General features: G+C 37.5%; 1 long non-coding RNA gene across 2 annotated transcripts; it reads right to left on the reverse strand.

Annotated features, from left to right (window-relative positions):
- Positions 1-3479: 3479 nt before the first annotated feature.
- Positions 3480-18296, reverse strand: LOC147913245 (uncharacterized). 2 transcript variants are annotated; one of them, XR_015548980.1, is made up of 5 exons: positions 18123-18296; positions 10663-10812; positions 9261-9503; positions 8108-8200; positions 3480-3700 (listed from the first exon to the last, which is right to left on the reverse strand). It is a non-coding gene; the product is annotated as an uncharacterized LOC147913245 (long non-coding RNA). The 2 variants fall into 2 exon arrangements; XR_015548981.1 differs by lacking the exon at positions 10663-10812.
- Between the last annotated feature and the right edge of the window lie 771 nt (positions 18297-19067).

Raw genomic sequence — 19067 nt, forward strand, 5'->3', positions numbered from 1 at the left:
AGCAATGAAAATTCTTTTGTAATCAAAACTTTACACCATGATGATAGATTTAGAGCTCTCATTTAACATTAGTTGACTTCCTACTATGTACCAAATACCTAGATTCAAGATGTAACCTCCTTTTCTGAACTTTATTCATTATTCAACAATAACAATTTTTCTTATCATGTCGATACAAAATTAAATTGCATATCATTCTCTATTAATAGTGACAAAGAGTTTCTATTATTAAGCTTTTATTGGAAACAAAATTCTTCCCACTGTGAGAAAGATCAAATAATTTCTAGCCTTTAAAATTCTTTAAATTCATAAAAAATTAATGCCAGGAATATTTCAATTAGGAAATATGTGCAGTAGTTAACTTGCTTAAGAGCTTGGTAAAAAGTCATTTCAAAGAGATTCAATTCATGGGGGACATTAATTATATAGCAAGAGGTCTTTTGATATTGACATCGTGTTTGTGCTAAGGTCATAGACGTTCTTTATAGTATAAGTGTTTTGACATGTGCTGACATGTTTAACTTGCTGAAACACATTTAAATATTTCTGTAAATCATTTACCAAAGGTGAAGAGAAGGCTACCCATAACACCACCTATCCTTGAGAAATGACCGTGGCATTCACTGTGAAGTCACATTACAGAGTCGAAGTTGCCAGTCCTTTTGCAGTGTAAAATGAAATGTTTTATGTGTCTTAGTGGGACCAGTGGGTGTTGGTGCTGCCATTTCTACAGGAGACATGGCGAGATGACTTCAATGCCTGGAGGTAGGTAAAATCATCTTCTGTGAGGGTGTCTCATAGGACTCAGCACACAATATCCAAGAGTTTAATGATCTGCAGACATGACCATACAGTTTACAAACAAGTACAAAGACAAATGACTGAGTTGTGGACAATGTCTTATTAAAGTGACCAGGCTGTAACAAGAGAAAGTTGTCACTGAGTCATCTGCAGTGTGCACATTTCTGTGAACAAAAGAGGAGTCTTATCTGCTTGAGTCTAGAAAAGAGGAATTTTATCCAAGATAGAAACACTTTATCCAAAAGACACAGAGACTGATCCCTGGAAAAGTGACCAGGATTGGGGGACAAGGAGAGACTGCTAGCTTCTCTATATTTTTGTTGAAATATTCCTCAAGAGCATCTGATTACTTTGCTCTGATTCTTTGTTACTGAGCAAACTTCTGATGACACATCGATTTCCAAACTACTGAAGTATCTTGTATCTAATACCAAGGTAAGAGTGCCCTGAGTTTGTGGGAAGTATTTATTCTTCCATGGTAAATTAACAAATCTACCAATGTCTGTTTTAACATCTGTCTCTTGAGTATTTGGTTGTTATGAACCAGCCCCTAAGACACCAATTAACTGTTGGCACATGGACAAATTCAAGTTTCTGGGACTTTTGAAAAAGAGGAAACTTTTGAAGGTGATGAATATAGTTGTGATCTGGATTGCGGTGATGGTCTCACAGGTGTATACATATGTCAAAACTCATCAAGTTGTATACTTTAAATATGTGCAATTTCTTGTATATCAATTATACCTCAATATAGCTGTCTAAAAAAAAATCAAGGGCCAGACTCTGGACCTTGTAAGCTCAGCAGGCTCTGAGGGAGGCTCTGAGGCCCTGCTAGGCCCACTGCTTGTCCTCTTCTCTGATATCTGTGCTCTTTCAAAGTCAGCATGTTCTAATTATAAGCATCCGTTGATTAGTATGTGACTTGGAACATCCAAATTTTCTCAGAAACAGATTTTTTGTCTTTAAGCAGACCTAGCAACCTAAAAATGCATGGATGAGGTAAGATCTCCTTATAGATTCTTTTAGTTTACAGGAAACATTTTGATACTACACGTCCTAGCATGTCAGTTAATTCTTCTGCTGAGGTCCTCTGTGTAAAGCTGGGCCCCAGCCACTAAGATCCTGTCGCATGCGTCAGCTCTTCCAGGCTCTACAATGCAAAAGACTTGTCCCAGGTGCAACTGTTTGGAATAACAACAGCAGCAGTGACAAATCTGTCAGTAATTACTATGAGTTAGCCAATATGCTGGGTACTTTCTCATATATTTAATTATCTAATTAGCTCCTTGCCTGTGAAACAATTTCCATTTTACAGGTGAAGTAATAGAGTCTTGGGATAATAAAGTAACTTACTCAAAGTCACACAGTGGTGTATTTACGGTTTGGACCTAGGCTTATCTGAGTCCAAGATCCGTGCTTTCTGTGGTATTGCCTGCTGTCTCTCACTAATTTATTAAATGAATTTTAATAGACACCCTGTCCTTTACTACTACAATAACTTTCTGGTATAAAGAAAACTCCTACATTGCAAGCAACCTAGATGTTACAGAGGAATATATCTCACCAATTAAAACAATAAAATACAAAATGTACTATCTGCTAATTAAACTGATTTAGAATTTCTTATAGACCTCCATTTAACTAAAAGATTTTTGACTATTAATTAACTCGGCCATGGTTGGGCTGGATTGATTGTCTGCCTTAATTGCTCCAGCGCCTTCTGCATTGACAGTCTTCTCACAAATACATTTAAAGTTGAGTCCATTACCTGGTGTGTGTGAAGGGCTACTAAATTTACCATTTACGCTGAATTTTCTCAATAGCCCAAGTGTAATAAAAGAGATAGTAAGATAAATATAATTGTAATGAAATGTGTTGTTACGACCATCTGAACAAATTGCTGTGGGAACCAGAGGTGAAGGCAATGAATCACCTGGGCTTGTGAGATAGCTTTACCTGTGAGGAGGTATCATTTGGGTCAAATGTTAAAGGATAGATGGGTGTGAGGCTGGTCCCATGGTGTAGTGGTTGAGTTCCACATGATCTACTTTGGCAGCCCAGGTTCAAGTGTTTGACGTCCCAGCCCAGACCTATACCACTTGACAGCCATGTGGTGGCAACCCATATACAAAATAGAGGAAGATTGGCACAGATGTTAGCTCAGGGCTAATCTTCCTCAAACAAAAAAAAGAGGAAGATTGGCAACAGATGTTGGCTCAGGGCAAATCTTCCTCGGCAAAAAAAAAGGATAGATGGGTGTTTGCTAAGTGAAGAATTAAAGATGGGAAAGGGCTTTGCAGGCAGTGAACCTATGTTCTACAAAGACATTAACATGAAAAATTCTGTGAGACTACAGAATGATAAGAAATGCAATGTGGTAGGTTTTTATTTGTTTGTTTTTGTAATTGTGAGCACATTGGTTAGAGATTAAGATAGGTGGCTAGCAAGCCGGAGCCAGATCACGATGCTTGACGTGCTGAAGTGCTTGACTCTGTTGATAACAGCTTTAACAGCTTTTCTCTCGGTGAGTGACTTCCAGTCTAAAGGAGGAGACTCAATGAGACAGACTTAGGTCCTCCATCATCAGGTAGGTTCTAATTTTAACGTCTGATTATCTCAGTTTCCTGGACTTTGATTAGCTTCTGCTTCAGGTCACATTCAGTGTATGCACTAGAAAAAGGATGGATCTTTTCAGTCACACCGAGCATTCTTTAGATAGGAGATTATCAATGTGTGGTTATGAAACCATTGTATCAGAAAAATCTGGAGAGCTTGCTGAAAGGCAGATTCCTGGATGCTGGAATTCTCATATTATTGGTTTGAGTTCATGCCAAGAATCTAAATTTTTAACAAACATTCTTCAAGCTTCTGTTATATACATAAATCTGGGTACCCTTGTCTATAAGATAAAATTCAAAAAGATGTAGTTACATTAATTAATTGGAACTCTCATATAGTCAAACTTTTCTACACTTTAAAAGAAACTACAAGACAACATATTGATAACATTAATATAGAATTACAAGTCTAGCTTCTAGAACTAGAAGACTGTATACAATACGGGTTAGGATTAATTCAATTTATGTATTATTCTTATATGCATTCGAGCAGAGGCTACAAAATGAAAGTCCATTCAATTGGAATTTGCCCATGGAAATGTTTGTTTTGGCCTATAGTCTAATTTCTAAAAGCTCAAATTAACTTCCACATATAAACACTGTGATATCTTATACAAAATATAGCATGCAGGCAAAGCAATATATGGCTGGAACTGGTTAGGGGATGCCTCCTTTGGGAAAGAATCCAAGGTCTCTAGTTCACCATAGACCCCACTCAGCCTGCTCCATCCTGGGCTTTTGTCTGGTCCACAGAACTTGTCCTGTCTCCCCAAAGTAAGGCCGCTCCACCTCTGGCCACTACATGCCTTCTGGTTTCATTCCTGCTCTTTCCTCAATTCTCATGCTCGAGCATTGCCAGATATTGGGAGACAGTTGCACAGAGACTTTCACACCTCTGTGTCTTTGCACATGCTCTCCCTTAGGTCTAAAATGTCCTTGTCAACTTTATATTCCTGGTCATTTTTTAAGACCTATTGCAACTATGATACCAATTGTGCAATCTTCCCTGACTCCTCCTGGACTAGGTTAGTAATTCCTCCTCTGCTTTCCAACAACTTGCAAAACTCTCTTGTACCTCTTATCAACATTACACTATAATCAGCTATTTACTTGAAAATCTCCACCACTAGACCATAAATTTATTCGGTACTTAACACTTAAAAGAAATTTTTACCAAAGCTTAATATATAAAAAATCATCTCAAACCCACAGTTAACCAGAAGACCTAATAATCCCACAGACCCAGTTCCTTAATTATCTTAGTAGTAGAAATTTTGACCTTATTTTAGAAGAATGCATAACCATTTTGACTTTACCAACAAATGTTTAGGCAGAGTTCTTCAAGTAGGTGCAGTGCATTGTTTTTTTTTAATTTTCTTATTCCATTATTGTGATTACGCTTCTGAAATGAAGTTGAACATATCACAGAAGACCTAGAAATCTACTTTATTAAAATTCTTCCTATCAGAAATGTTACAACTACATCTTAGCTGAATGCAATTTGTGGTAATTTCTTAGAAGAAAATCCTGTTCTATATTCAGATACAGACTTATCTGACATTGAAGTGACATTTAACTCTGAATTCTGTTTATTCCCTTGTTGGTAAAATAGTCTATCACCCCTTTATAATAATGCTAGTTTCAGCTATTCTCCATCACTTTCAACATTCCGTTTCCTCCAAATATCGTCTAAAGTTATTTTTCCTGTTCTTGAATGTACTTATTAGTTTCTCCCACTCCTTTTCTGGCCAAATGCTGTGTGGGTTTTAATTAATTTCTTCTGTATTATTTGCATGCTATGATTTTCTTTAATTTATTCTGTCTACACTTTTGCCTTGTTTAATTCAAGGGAACATTTGGGGAATGGATATAGTTTGCATAAAGGATGCTTTGCAAATAAATTATGCTGCTTCCAACTGCCAGAATGGGTAAGCAAAACCTTGCAAAGCCATTTCTATAAAGTCCATCTGCAAACAATGAGAATATTTCTGATTAATGTAGGTTAAAGCAACACTGAAAGTTATTTATGCACTTCAATTGCATTTGCCCACTGCAAGTTTTAAAAGGTAACCCTGAGTTTAAATTTTTGAAATTACTTTTTCAGCACCAGTTCTAAAAAGAATGTGTAAATCTGGCCATGTTTGGCTGATAGTTCTCTGTCCAGATGGAATTGTGCGTGTGAATTTTTGAGCATTACAAGCTCGGAGGTCCAGTGAGTGTACCATGATGTTTCACAAATCTAATTCCTGTCTTTGTGAATTGTTGCCAATATGGTAGCATTTAATTTCTTGAAAATAACTTCAATGCCATTAAAATTAACTGGACAAAGTAATATAAAGCATATTTTTGGAAGCTGTTAGGAGATGGAGGAAGCCTGAGGAGAAGGAGAAGCCGGCTTAGAGGTAGAGGTACCGGCATAAAGTGACACCAAGAGGGAAAAGTGTCTGATGAGACGTCTCCAAGAGGGAGAGAGAGAGAGGATACAGAGAAGGGGCCAAGCTGGAATGATTATTTCACTTTTCTCACTGTCTATTACCTCTCTCTGTTTTTTTTTTTCCTATAGAAAATTTTACAATTCAATATTTTATAAACACTTATTTGTTTAATTGCTTATTCTCGCTCTCTTCCAGCAGAATGTGGGTTCCAGGAGTGCAGGGTCTGTGTTAGTTTTATTTTCAAATATATACCCAGCACCTATCACAGCGCTGGTATGTTGTAGACTCTCGATAAATATTTGTTTAATAAAATAAAAAAGGCTGAGAATTTCATACATTTCTAGGTTCTGGAATAGAAGCGATAAAGATCTGAGCAACCCAGGCAGGAAAGAAATTGTGAAGGCAACTTAGAGTTAAGTACAAGGGAGACTGAAATAGCAACAAGATGAGAGATGGAGCAGGAGAAAATTCTGGTGATTCCCTACAGAACCAATATGATAATCTTAAAATTCCTTAAAAGATAAAATAATCTGTTGGTAATGGATTAAAGTAGAAAAAGAAGTAATCAATATTAGTATGTGTGTATATGAGTTTTATTTTGCAGGGGAGAGTAGAAGAAGTAAGAGCAGAATATTTTAATGGTGTTACACCAGGCATAGTTATTATAGCCATGTTTCTGAACAAATGGGAGATTCTTCTTCTATCTCTACCAAAAGAGATAAGAACACAGTACGGGCTGAATGGGCTCCTTTAAGGCTGCTCCCTGTAAGGCAAAGGACTGGGATGAATTCCATATCAATTTATGGTAGGGGATAAGGAATAGGCTTTATTGGAGGAAAAGAAATCTCACAAGGCAAGATCAGTGACACAGAGATACATAGTGTGCCAGTCTCTCACCATTGCACAGAATGGTACAGCAGAACCAAGGCTTCCATTGTTGAAGTTGCGGGTCCTCCTTCTTAAAGGACCAACATAAGAAAGTAGCCTTATCAAGGGAGGAATAAACAGGCCATTTGGATTTTGGAGACTAGCTATTTATAGGAGTTGTCTGCCATGCTCATGGCCCAATACCTGAAGACCTTGGGACCTGTGCAATATTGCAATTCTCTGGGGAAGAAAGCCCAGATGCTGAGCCTGCACAAGCCCCTTTTATTGTGAGCCCATACCACTTCCTCAATCTGCTTGTTTTCTGGGAAACCCGGGCAGAGAAGCACAAGTCATTAGTAGTACTTGCTTTGTGCCCTCTGTGCCCTTGGACAAATTAACTTCCCAAGGCCTCAGCTTCCTTATCTTAAAATAGGAATTATGTGTGTCTCATAGAATTCCTTGGAAATTTGCATCTTATTCCAAATGAACTAGATGTATTTGTTTCCAAAAAAAGAACTATAGAATCATTTATCGGTGACCACTGAAAACCACAAAGTTGCATTTTCTTGATCTTTTCGAATGTGCACGCAAATGACAACTCCATTCCAGGTATGAGCTAATACTGGGATTTCAGTGGAGAGTGCCAGAAAACTAGAATTTCTTCTTAACTTAAACATTATTTAACATTTGTTTAAACATTATTATGTGGACATGAATATTTAGAACAAAATGCCCAATGATCAAGATTTTGAACTTTTTATTTATAAATTTATTGCAATGTAGCTCTGGCTGCAAAAAGAAAAGGACAGAAAGATTGTTCAGGTAACGTCAAAAGGACAATTCCTGAGTTTTCTGGCACATACCAATTGCATATTTCTCTGAATCTCAATGACATTGACATGGAGAATCTCGATATCTATGTTCTTCTTGTTCAGAAATAACTCAAGCAAGACATTCCATATGGTCAGAGAGCCTCAGGCCTTTCTAGACCAATCTATGAAGAGGGAAGCTTTAGTGTGGTGTGCGGTGGAACTTACAAAATGCCTTCTATGTGTCAGGAGCCAAGACTTGCTTTTTATGCATATTATTGCATTGCATTTTCACAGCGTTCCTATTGCTCTCCTTCAGAGGTTCATCTAAATTAAACAACAGATTACTAATGGATACTGGGTAGCTATCTGAGGAGAAAAGATATCTTCTATTCTTATTGAAGAAATGAATTATTTTAAAAACTTTCCATGGACTTAAGGTCTTAAGAAATTTCAGAGCTAAGCAGCAGAAATATTTTTTTAAAAATACCAAAATTGGCCAAAGGCTAATAGACTAAACTCTAAATAGAAGAATAATTTAAGTCAGAAAAAGACCAAGGACAATGGCTATACTCACATTCTAATGAGAAGACAGGCTCGTTGTCTGCAGTGAGAAAACTGGATAGGGCTGTTCCAGATACAGCGAATAATGCCTGAACTCATCATAGTGCTAGAGATTAGAAGATTAGGAGCTGGAGTTAGACAGATGCAAGTTCAATCCAGGCTTCCCTATTTTCTAACTCTGTGGCTTTACGCAAGTCATTTAAATTCTTTGAATATTTGTTTTCTATTTATAAAATGAGAATAGTACAATGTCTACGTCATATAGTACAGATTAATGTAGTTGGTACAAATTACATCTAGCACAGTGCTAGGTTCATGAACATTCAGTAAGGGGAGTAGTTGCTATTAAAATGTTTATTGCCTGGGCAACTCTTAAAAGGTAGGCTTCCAGGTTTCTAAGATCGGAGTGAATCTTTGGTGCCTAGGATTCCTGTATCCCCAGTTGAGAAAACAGTGGCTGGGCACTGTGCCTGGCCTCAGGAGTTCATACCTTAAGGGAATAAGGCAGATCTTTTTCCATTTATAATACAGGGAATCATCAGGAAGCAGATGCTCTTCTTAATCTTGTTCAAACCAAGTTACATGTTTCCCTTTCCTTATAGAGCACCACATAGATTTCAAGCCAAAGTCCTTGTTAATGCAAATATGATATGAACTATTGGCTTTAAGAAATCATCTGTACTATTTTAAATAGTTGGTACTGATACGTAGTGTGTGTATATTAACAAATACACAATGCACAAATTTATAGCAAAACATAGATCTTATCTGAATGTCTTTTGACAATAGAAATCGTTAACTGCTCATTCCTTACCATTTTTTCTCCCATGGTAAAGAAAAGGCATCAGCGCTTCCTGAGAGTGAAACCTGAGAACTACTTTTCTGCATACTAGATTTATAAATACTCTAAAGTATTGTCATAAGAGTGATAGTAAAATTCCAAATCAATCACTGCCACAAAAGTTAAAGTACAAACACCTACTGGAGTTTCTTCTAATCATCTTTTAGTCTACCAAGATAGTCAAAGTAGAATACCAATGATTTATATTTCTGAAAATACTTTCCCTTAGGGCACCACGTTGTTGTTATCAGACCAAGAACTCCCTTATACCAATTTGTGTGAGTTTTATAAATTAATGAAGATCTTGTTTGAGGGAAAAGCATACCATTTAAGATATTGTATGTTAGAGAGAAAGATCTCCAAAATTCGTAGATTCCCTTCCACTTAGATGCTTAAATGCTCAGGTTATTCTGAAAGCTTCTTGAGGAATTCCATGTGCAGTTGCCTCTGCAAGTGAGCAGCAAAGTCCAAGAGGGTCATTTGAGAGATGTTTTGATCCATAGCTGATGTCACTGGAGGGATGGCTCAGTTCAATATAAGACACGAGAAGTCTTCAAAGACCTAGGATCTGTGGTTTAATTAAAATGAATGGAGGGAGGTGTTAAGGGGGAAATTTTTTCAAGAACATCAAGAGAAGAATTTATTGACTTCAAAGACAAAGAAAGTAGACAAGATGATAGTCCCAGAGGATAGAATATAATGGGCTAGCAAAAATGGAGAAGCATTTTAATTCTATTTAAGACCTCTTAAACATTGCAAAACAAATAGAAAATGTTCAAAGCACCCTTCATAGCTCTGGTTCTTAGATTTCTATGTGCATGAGGATCATCTGTTAAAATGTAGATGCCCAAGTCAGACACTAACCCTAAAGATTGAGATTTTCTGAGAGACAAGCTAGGTGACTTCTGATACAAATCAAGGTTTAAGAATAGCTACTCCAGGGGCCGGCCTGGTGGCATAGATTTGCATATTTAAAAACCCTTTCTGTCACTCTGATCACATTATGAAGGATGATTAAAGGTGTGGTCATGCAACTGAGGTCTGAGAAAATATGGTCATCTGGGCAAATGACAATGAGAGAGATGGGAATGGATAGGAAAGATATGAAGAAGACATTAAACAAGACTTGCAGACTTAATATGAGTTGGCTGTGAGTAAATAAATGCACACAAAATCAATATTTGCCCTGCAGAAATACTTCACTGCCAAATGTTTGAATAAAATGCCCATTCTCCATAAGCACACAGGATTTAGAGAGAAAACTAAAGTAGACTTGACTCTCTTGAAATCCAGAAACACTTCCCTGTGCTCTAGGCATCGGGGCGGCAGCTGTGTAGCAGGAGTCCTTGGAGTTTGATAGGCATCTGTTCTAGTTCACTATCTTCTTAATATTTTCTTAATTGGAAAATGATCTGGTAAGTGTTTTAAAAATACTGAATTTGGATCAATGGGAGGAAAATATATGGGTTTCCTCTTATTAATGTTTTAAATAATCTGGTATTAAGGTGGTTAACCTAGGGTTAACAATATCTATTGAGCATTCAACAATATTAATTGCTCAATATTAGGCAGCTATTATAGTCCATGAACTGAGAAGGCTGAGTGAAGAACTCTGCCTTCATAGGACTTATATTCTAGTCCTAGTCTAGTGTAGGGCACAACACATCGTGTTCTATATATCAGATCGTTCCAGCAGTGTTGTGTGAGGTGGAGGGAAAGGTAGTCACCTGCGACACTTCACGGAATGGATGAGACTCAAATTTGCTTTAAAATCTATGGTATTTTTGATTTCCACAATGGCACAAAAAGACACCAGGCAGAAGTAAAAATGTAGATCCATTTAAGGGGATTAATAGCATTTATTTTTTCCTGATTAACTGTAAGAAGAAGAGAGAGGAAGGAGGAAGAGAAGAAAGACACGGAGGAGGAGGGGGAGGAGGAAGAGGAAGAAGAGGAGAAAAAAAGAGAAAATAAAGTGAGAAAAATTATTTTAAAAAATTACCTGTAACACTTCCATTCAGATATAGGCTTCATTAACAGTTTTCTGAATAATATTCAAGTCTGTTTTTAAAGTACATATTATACAGTTTTTGCAGCTGTTTTTTGCCTTAACTTTATATCGTTTTACATAAAGTAACTATGAGACCAATAAGTAAAAAGGTCTGTGTGAGAATATTAATTACAGCACTGTTTACACTTCTCTATCTGTCCAGCTTATTACATTTAGCCTTTTAGTGTCATTATGTTTATTATTTTAAAATGATAACAAACACAAAAGTAACATTAATATTTTGGTATATTTTCTATATCTCTACCTATATATTTTTTAAATAAACATTGGGACAATACTGTATATACAATTTAATATTCTTCTTTTCCTTCTTATATAACTTTATCATAAGTTCTTTAAATATTTGTTTTAAACATTATTTAAAATGGCTGCATGGTATTGTATCATATGAGCCACATTTTTTAAATATTGTTAAGCATTCTGGTTATAAATAAATATACACATGTACATGTATTTTCTTAGTACACCATGGTAATATGGTGCTAAGTAATAGGCTTTATTTCACTGGTTCATGCTGCATCTGCTGGTGCAGAATCCCACCTTCTCTTTGTTCCATCATCATTTCTGTAGCCCTCTGGATATATAGATTAGATGTGCTTATCACCAAGTCTGGCCCACTGTCATATGGCATCTGTCATTTTCCTTGCTCCCTTGCCTGCCTGGACTCCAATGGTCCTGCTTCTGCCCAGTACGCAAGGCAGGTTTGCCTTGTCTCACCCTCCTGTACTCGCAGGTGGGCTGCCTCCCCTCTGGTGCCATGATAATGCTGGGTACCCCCTCATTTTTTTGCCTATTTTCTTCTGGCTATGGGCTTACTTCCACAATGTGCCATGTCTTCTTACCGTGGTAAGATCCGGGTGAAAAAACAGCTTTGGGTACTCTGGAGCCAAAAAAAAGAAAGTGAGGAAATTTTCCTCTCAGAAGCAAAAGCTTTCTTTCTTTTCTTAAAATTACATTTTCAGGTCCATAAAGGAGTACAGCATGTGCCTTAATCATTTATACAGGTTTTTATAAACTAGCTCTTTCAGATTTTATTTATTGCTCTCTCATGGGCTTTAGACATACGTACAATAGGAACTCGGCTAGAAAATACATCTAGAATGGGCAACACGTTATATTTGAAATCTTTCTGCCTCTTCAATGACTATGGCTTTGTTATTAAGTCAACCTCCTTGTGCCTGGGTTTTTCTGTCTTTATAATTACGTCTCTGGGAGTAAATATTTTTAAGAAAGTATTGTGTTTAGGTTTAAACTGGGACTTTTACTTACTTTTTCTTTAGAAAGTTCTTAAAAATTTTTTGAAGAGGTCCTTAATAATATCTAATAATCCATTCCGGATGGGAATGGGATGGAAATATTTTTAATATAGTCACCCTGTCTCTTCTCCTTGGGCAGGCTGTTAGAGATAAAGACAGCTATTTGCCAACCCTTGCTAAAAGGTAAATGAGGTTCTCACAAGATCTATATGAGTGAGTTTGGCACTAGTCGTATTTCTTTGGCTTTGTCTTGGGAATCTCAACCTCTAACTAGGCCTTTTCAATCCCTGAGCTTTCTCTTAGGCATGCTTGCCATTTTCTCAGGCAAGATGACCCGTTTCTGTGGAAGGCTGTCTCATACCTGGTGTGGTGTAGGAACTGATACTGAATTGTTGGCTCAAAGACAATAGAATTGGATTGGCAACCCTCATAAAACCCCTCCCTTTCCTAGCAGATTTTCTCTAGTTTCTGCTTCAGACTCTGCCCATAATTAACCAATTATCAGAGAGCTGAAAGAACTACCTCTGTGAACCATGGCATCCTCTACATGCTTCTATGTAGGTTGGGATGGTACGTGCTGATGGCCTCTTTCTCTGCTCTGGTTCTTTTCTCTAGTGTTCTTTTCCAATACAACAGCAAAGAAAAAGAAGCATTGCTCCCAAGCATCTGATTTCTGAACTTAATTGATCTGGGTTGAACATAAAAGTCAGAAAGGAATAGAGTTGACAAAAAAGAGAAGACAACCAATAAACATATGAAAAGACTATGACCTTTTCATATACTATAAAGAAATGCAATATATTAAAACAACTATAGAATTTCATTTTTTATATATCATGTTGACAAAAATGCAAAGGTTTGGAAATGTCTTGAGTTGGTAAGGACAAAATTATGCAAAAGCATATACTGGTGCTGAGAGAGTAGACGTGTACGTGTCAATTTGGTAACACTCATATAAATTAAAACTGCCCATAACTTTTGTTCCAGGAATTACACCACTAAAATATACTTCATATATACCCTCACCAAATTGTGCCAAGATATCTGTACAAGGATATTTATTTAATGTTGTGGTATAGAAAAATAATCAGTAACCGTGAAAAAAGAAACAAAAAGACATCAAAAAAGATCTGGATAGAACCAGGACTTCAATCAACAGAGGACTGAAAAACATGTTATGGAAAAGAATAAGAGTATATACCGAAAAGGAAGGACTTCTAAGATATACTAAATGAAAAAAGCAATATAAAGAACACAATGTATAGTGCGATTCTGGTCTATGGAAATAAAAACAAATATATCTGTCTTTGTGCTATTAACATTTTTTCCAGATGATAAAAGAAAATACTAGTAGTTATTACCTTTGGGACGATAGATTGGTTGGAGAAGAGCAGCTCTCATTTTCCATTTGGAATCCTGTGTCATTTAATGCAATTTTTATTTAGTTTTTATAAATGTCAATAGGAGATATGTGGACTGAGTTTTTACACCAAGTTTTTATTATGTAAACACACAAAACAAAATGTGTGTGTCTATATGTATTTAAAATTGTTTTTATTTAAATTTTAAATTTTTAGATCATTGTATGTTCACACGCTATTGTAAAGAACAATACAGAGACTGTTTTGATTATGTCTCTTTGTATAGCTTTTTTAATGTTGCTAAATGAGTAGCGAAAGCTGTTTAAATATATAAATGCTTACTGGTTAAGGAGCTGAAGTTTTTAAAGTGTTATTGTATTAAAACATGACTGGGGTGGGAAAAAGACTCTCAAACACGGCAGCACATTAGAATCACCTGGGAGCTTTTAAGAACTCGTGATGCTCAGGCCCCACATCACACCAATTAAATCAGAATCTTTTGTGAGCACAGGGATAGGACGCAGAAATTTTTAAAATTCTCCAAGTAGTTTTAATATACAGCCAGAGTTGAGAACTATTGGCTATACCAATGCTTCTCAAATTTTAATGTACAGAAAAATTACCTGGAAATCCTATTAAAATGCAGATCTGATCCCACAGGTCTGGGGTGGGGTCTGAGATCCTGCATATCTAACAAGCTTCAGGGTGATGATCATCCATGCATCCATGGACTGCACTTGGAGTAGCAAGAGGCTGTAGTATTTGCTGAGACCTTGGATTTTGAAATTCATAGGATTCTTTGTAGGAATCTAGGGGCTGCAGATGTAGGATAAATTGAGTTGGGAAATAGAGGGTAAAAGGGAGGAGGAGGGGGGACTGTGAAGGGGAAAGAAGAGAGAATGCTGGTGAATAGAGAGTGGATAGAAGAAGGTTCTTAGGGTTGTGCCTTTCTTTTTATAAGACTACCGTTGACCTTTGAGGAACTTTGTGTAACTTTCACCGTTATCCTAATCAGTCATTATGCCCATGTATAGTTACAATTTTGAGGAAGAGTTTTGGATTTGTTCCTTGAGAAAATACAAACACCTCAGTGAATTTATAGCTCAGTTCAGCCTTCTCTGAGTAAGGACTTCCACATCATAATGTCTTTGAACATTTTGGAAGCATTGTTAAGGGCAATGAGATCTCACAACCAAAGGGTAACAAATATTTATTGAGTACCCAATATGTGCCCAGAACTTTCACTCAGATTATCTAATTTAATTTCGCAACAACTCTATGAGTTAAGTACGTGTTTGTATTCTTATTTTGGAGATAGGGAAATTGAGTCCAACGCATTGAAGCATTCAAGTTATTTCCCAAGGTCACATAAATATAAAATAACAGAGCTAATATCTATACTCGGTGTTTTTACTCCAAGTTCAATGTTCTCTCCATTTCAACTAGAAGTGTCTGAAACTATAGAAATAATAGATTGAAAAATAAAGAAAAAATAAATATTTTATTGCATAATATATACATCATCAAAAGATAGAGGCTAGTATGTAGATTATAGAAACAGTTATGAAAAAAGCATTATATTTAAAGAACATAATAAAAAAGTTCAAAATATAGTCTGGAAAACTGTGAATGGTTTGCTAGTAGACTACTCCAGTAAAAGATTAAACTATTAAAAAATAAATATAAAAGTAGTTTAGGAACCTAATATTATATTTAGAAAGTTTCCTGCTCTAAGGACTTTCTAATATTAAGAACAATCCTTAGTTTTTCCCAGCTCATTTACTCAGAACTACATGATAGACTAAAGCTCTTGTGCAAAGCTGTAAGTACCCCTATGAGAGAACTACACAGAATATTATCCTAGGAATAGAAAAGAGGTATGAGTAAATGTGTGTGTATGTGTTAGAAGAAACCCAAGTTAAAAAAAACTGGATAAAGACATTTTAGTATCAAGGTTGAAATAGGTTCAAGGCCATGGTCATCTATGGAGAATATGTAAAATAAGTTTTAGATTATAATAAGATACATACACTCTCATGCTAAATGTCAGTCCATGCTAAAAGCCAGCTCTCATGCTAAATGCCAGTCCAAAACCCTCATGTACTTACCATATACCAACCTATAATAAGTTAGCAGTGGTTGCATTAGATTCTTTTCAGTGATTACCGTGAACTCTCTTTGCCTCTGATTGCTGAGCTCACTCTCAAGTTGCTGCCCCATTTCTCCTCCTGGTTTTGAACTTAGTGTGGTTTGACAAGGACTTGGTATCCCTCGTGATTAATTTTCAGCTCTGGGAAGACGCTCCTTTCTGATTTGATCTCTTAGAACTCATCCTCTGGCACCAGGTCTTAGGTAGCCCCTTGCAATGCCCTCCCCTCCTTCATGAGGAAAAGGGGCTCAGATATATGTATTGTAATTACAATTATGTTGAATTGTATCATGCCTGATGTTGATGTGCAAAGAGTTATTAAGTGGTAAAATATCAAGGCCGATATTCTCATCCCTACTGTCTAGAAATACATACTGACAGTGTGATCTAAGGAAACCAGAGCTACAAAAAGAAGCCTCTTCTAACCCATTTGTAAATTTTGATTTACAGCTAAACCTTGTCAATCTTTGTTATTGTCAAGTAATGAGTTATTGCTGAGGATGTGTAAAACCAAACAGGAAGGAATTTGCCAAGAAAGATTCAAAGCAAACATGTACTTTTTCCTGTATTTAACTCTCTTGTTTCTTTACTAGTTTCAGACTCAGGCATTTCATGAAACTCTGGGCAAATGCCAAGGATAAAATTCAATATGTTGTGCCTGACTTGAAAAACTAAATGCTGGAAATTACAGAAAAAGTACTTTCAGGTCTATTCCTTCAATCTCAGTGATGTGAAAGCATACTAAATTCTGCCTGTGTTATTATCACAATTACTTTTTACCATTTAAATGTGAATTTTCATTCTTCATTAATTAAAGAGAAAATGTTAAAGAGAAAAAATTCTGGCTTTTTGTGTGTTTATATACAAATAAATGTATATTAAATGACTAAAGTAGGAATGATAGTCTCTTCCACATCTTCTTATTGACTGAATTTTAAGACACTCATACAGTCATTAAAATTTACATTCTATTTCTTAAAAACCTAAGAGGATCTCTATCACCTTCAGAAATGTTACACGTTTTGATAGTGTCACACAGTTCTTGAATGTTTTATTCTGTTTTTTTTTCTTTTCTTTTCCATTTTTTTTTTTTCTATTTGTGTTTCAGGTTGGGAAATTTCTATTGACTTGTCTTCAAATTCACTGATTCTTTCCTCATCTATGTTGAGTCTAATGATGAGCCTGTAGGAGACATTCTTCATTTCTGTTACTGTGTTATTTTTTTCTCATAGTTTCCATCTCTCTGTTGACATTACCCATTTTCATCTTCAGATATGACATCAAAACACTTTTGCGTAGTAGACATACTTCCACAAAATTTTTTGTCCCTTTTCGCTTCACGTTGTACACTATAGTGGCACCAAATTATTTCATGTTACTTACAAAAAGCCCTTTCTAATTCTGTGGTTAGTGAAATTCTTATCTTTTAATACTAAGCTCAAATATTACTCAGTGAAGTCTTCCTGGTCTTACTTCACCACCCCTTGGCATAATTAATGGCTCCTTCCTATGTTTTGACAGAATATTTTCTATATATCTTTATATATTATATACCTGTATATTTTATACCTATTGCTATTATATTATATTATTATACCTATTATATTATATTGTTTTTATATCTATTGTCGGGTGTCTATCTCCTTTAAAGGCTATAACACCCTCAGGAGCAGGAAGGCATTTTATCCATATTTATAATTCCTGGCACATAGTAAGTGTTCAATATTTTACTACTTATACTCTGTCTCATTCTTTAAAGCATGTGAGAAGCTTAAACTAAAATATGAGCAATAAAAGAGTGGTAAATTAAAAATAGAAATATAGAATCCAAACAAGTAGAGAGAGCGGAGTCAAGATGGCGGCGTAGGCAGACTCTGAACTCACCTCCTCCCGTGGACACAGCCAATTTACAACTACTTGTGGAAAAATTACCCCTGAGACAGAACTGAAAACTGGATGAGAGGAACTCCTGCAACAACGGACAATCCTAACTGGGGTAGAAGAGGCAGAGACTCCCTTCTGGAGAGGAAAAATGCCGCCTTCACAAGCCGCCAGCTTCACGGCCGCCGGGAGCAGCGCACAGGTACGCAGCCTCCCTGGAGGCGCGGGGCCCTGAGCTGGGGAGCGCCCCCGCCGTGGGCATTTTGTGGACCCAGCACAATCGAGACCAGTGGCATAATATCTGACTTTGCTGCTACTAAAGCATTGAGTAGCACCCCCAGAAAACCCGGTTCACAAAGAAACTAAAACTGGCTCTTAAAGGGCCCGCGCACAAACTCACCCATTACAGAAAGCATCCTAAAATCACCAGAAAGAAAGGTGCACAGTGCTTCGGTGACAAGAGACTCACCTAATAGGCCCTGAGTGCATCTCGGTGAGGGGTGAGACCTCTCCGGGGACTGGGACATTGGCGGCGGCCATTGTTGTGGCCTGGTGTGAGCGTGCTGACACAGACACCATTGGAGTTCTCCCTGAGACCTGCTAGCCCAGGGTCTGCTCCACCCGCTAGAGCACCGATTTAATCCAGCTCAGCCAGGGCAGGCAGCCCACCCTAGAGACTGGCCCCACCCAACAACAAGCCCTCAGGCAACGTGTGGGCCTGCATAGATTGGTGACTGGATTCTCTGCAGCCTGGCAACTGAGCTGACTTGAGCGGGGCAGGGTGTGCACAAGGAGCGGGTGGAGAGTGTGGGGTGGTGGCGGAGTGTGTGGGGCTCCCGCCTTGGAGAGACTGGGTCTGCTTGGGGAGGTCGGGGCGCTCACACGGGGCAGGACTGTGTTGACTGTGTCTGTGGACCTGTGGGCAACAGGGCTTGTCAGCTGCAGAAGACTTGTGCTTCTCAAAGACCCACATAGGAGGTTTGCCCCACCTTCCAAAGCCTGAAACAATTGGGTGCTCCTGTGCCTGAGGGCAGCCCCACCCAGCTGCAATCCTCAGAGAGCTGACAAGAGACCTAATAGGCTAGAGGTTTACAGCAATTGTAAGGCCCTGAGCCTAACAACCTGCCACACTGGGGGCCTACTCACTTAAAAGAAATACTGCAACACAAATGTGGTATTAGAACTTACAGCCAACTGTTCTGGGGCTCCCCACACCTGACAAAGAGACTGAAGGGCCCACAACAACTACAAGCAGATGAGCATTACAACAGCTGGCCAGGAGCATAACTCAGCCTCCCTGGGCGCCTATAGGGAGAGCTAACAGGCCACAATAGAAGGACACACATAGCCCACATAGGGGCCACCCCTGGAACATTGAGAACTGAGGGAAGCATACTGGAAGCCTCCTAAGGCA

Source organism: Ceratotherium simum, chromosome 29 (genome assembly GCF_057802395.1).
Source record: "Ceratotherium simum simum isolate JZ-2026a chromosome 29, ASM5780239v1, whole genome shotgun sequence".
Classification (NCBI taxonomy): domain Eukaryota; kingdom Metazoa; phylum Chordata; class Mammalia; order Perissodactyla; family Rhinocerotidae; genus Ceratotherium; species Ceratotherium simum.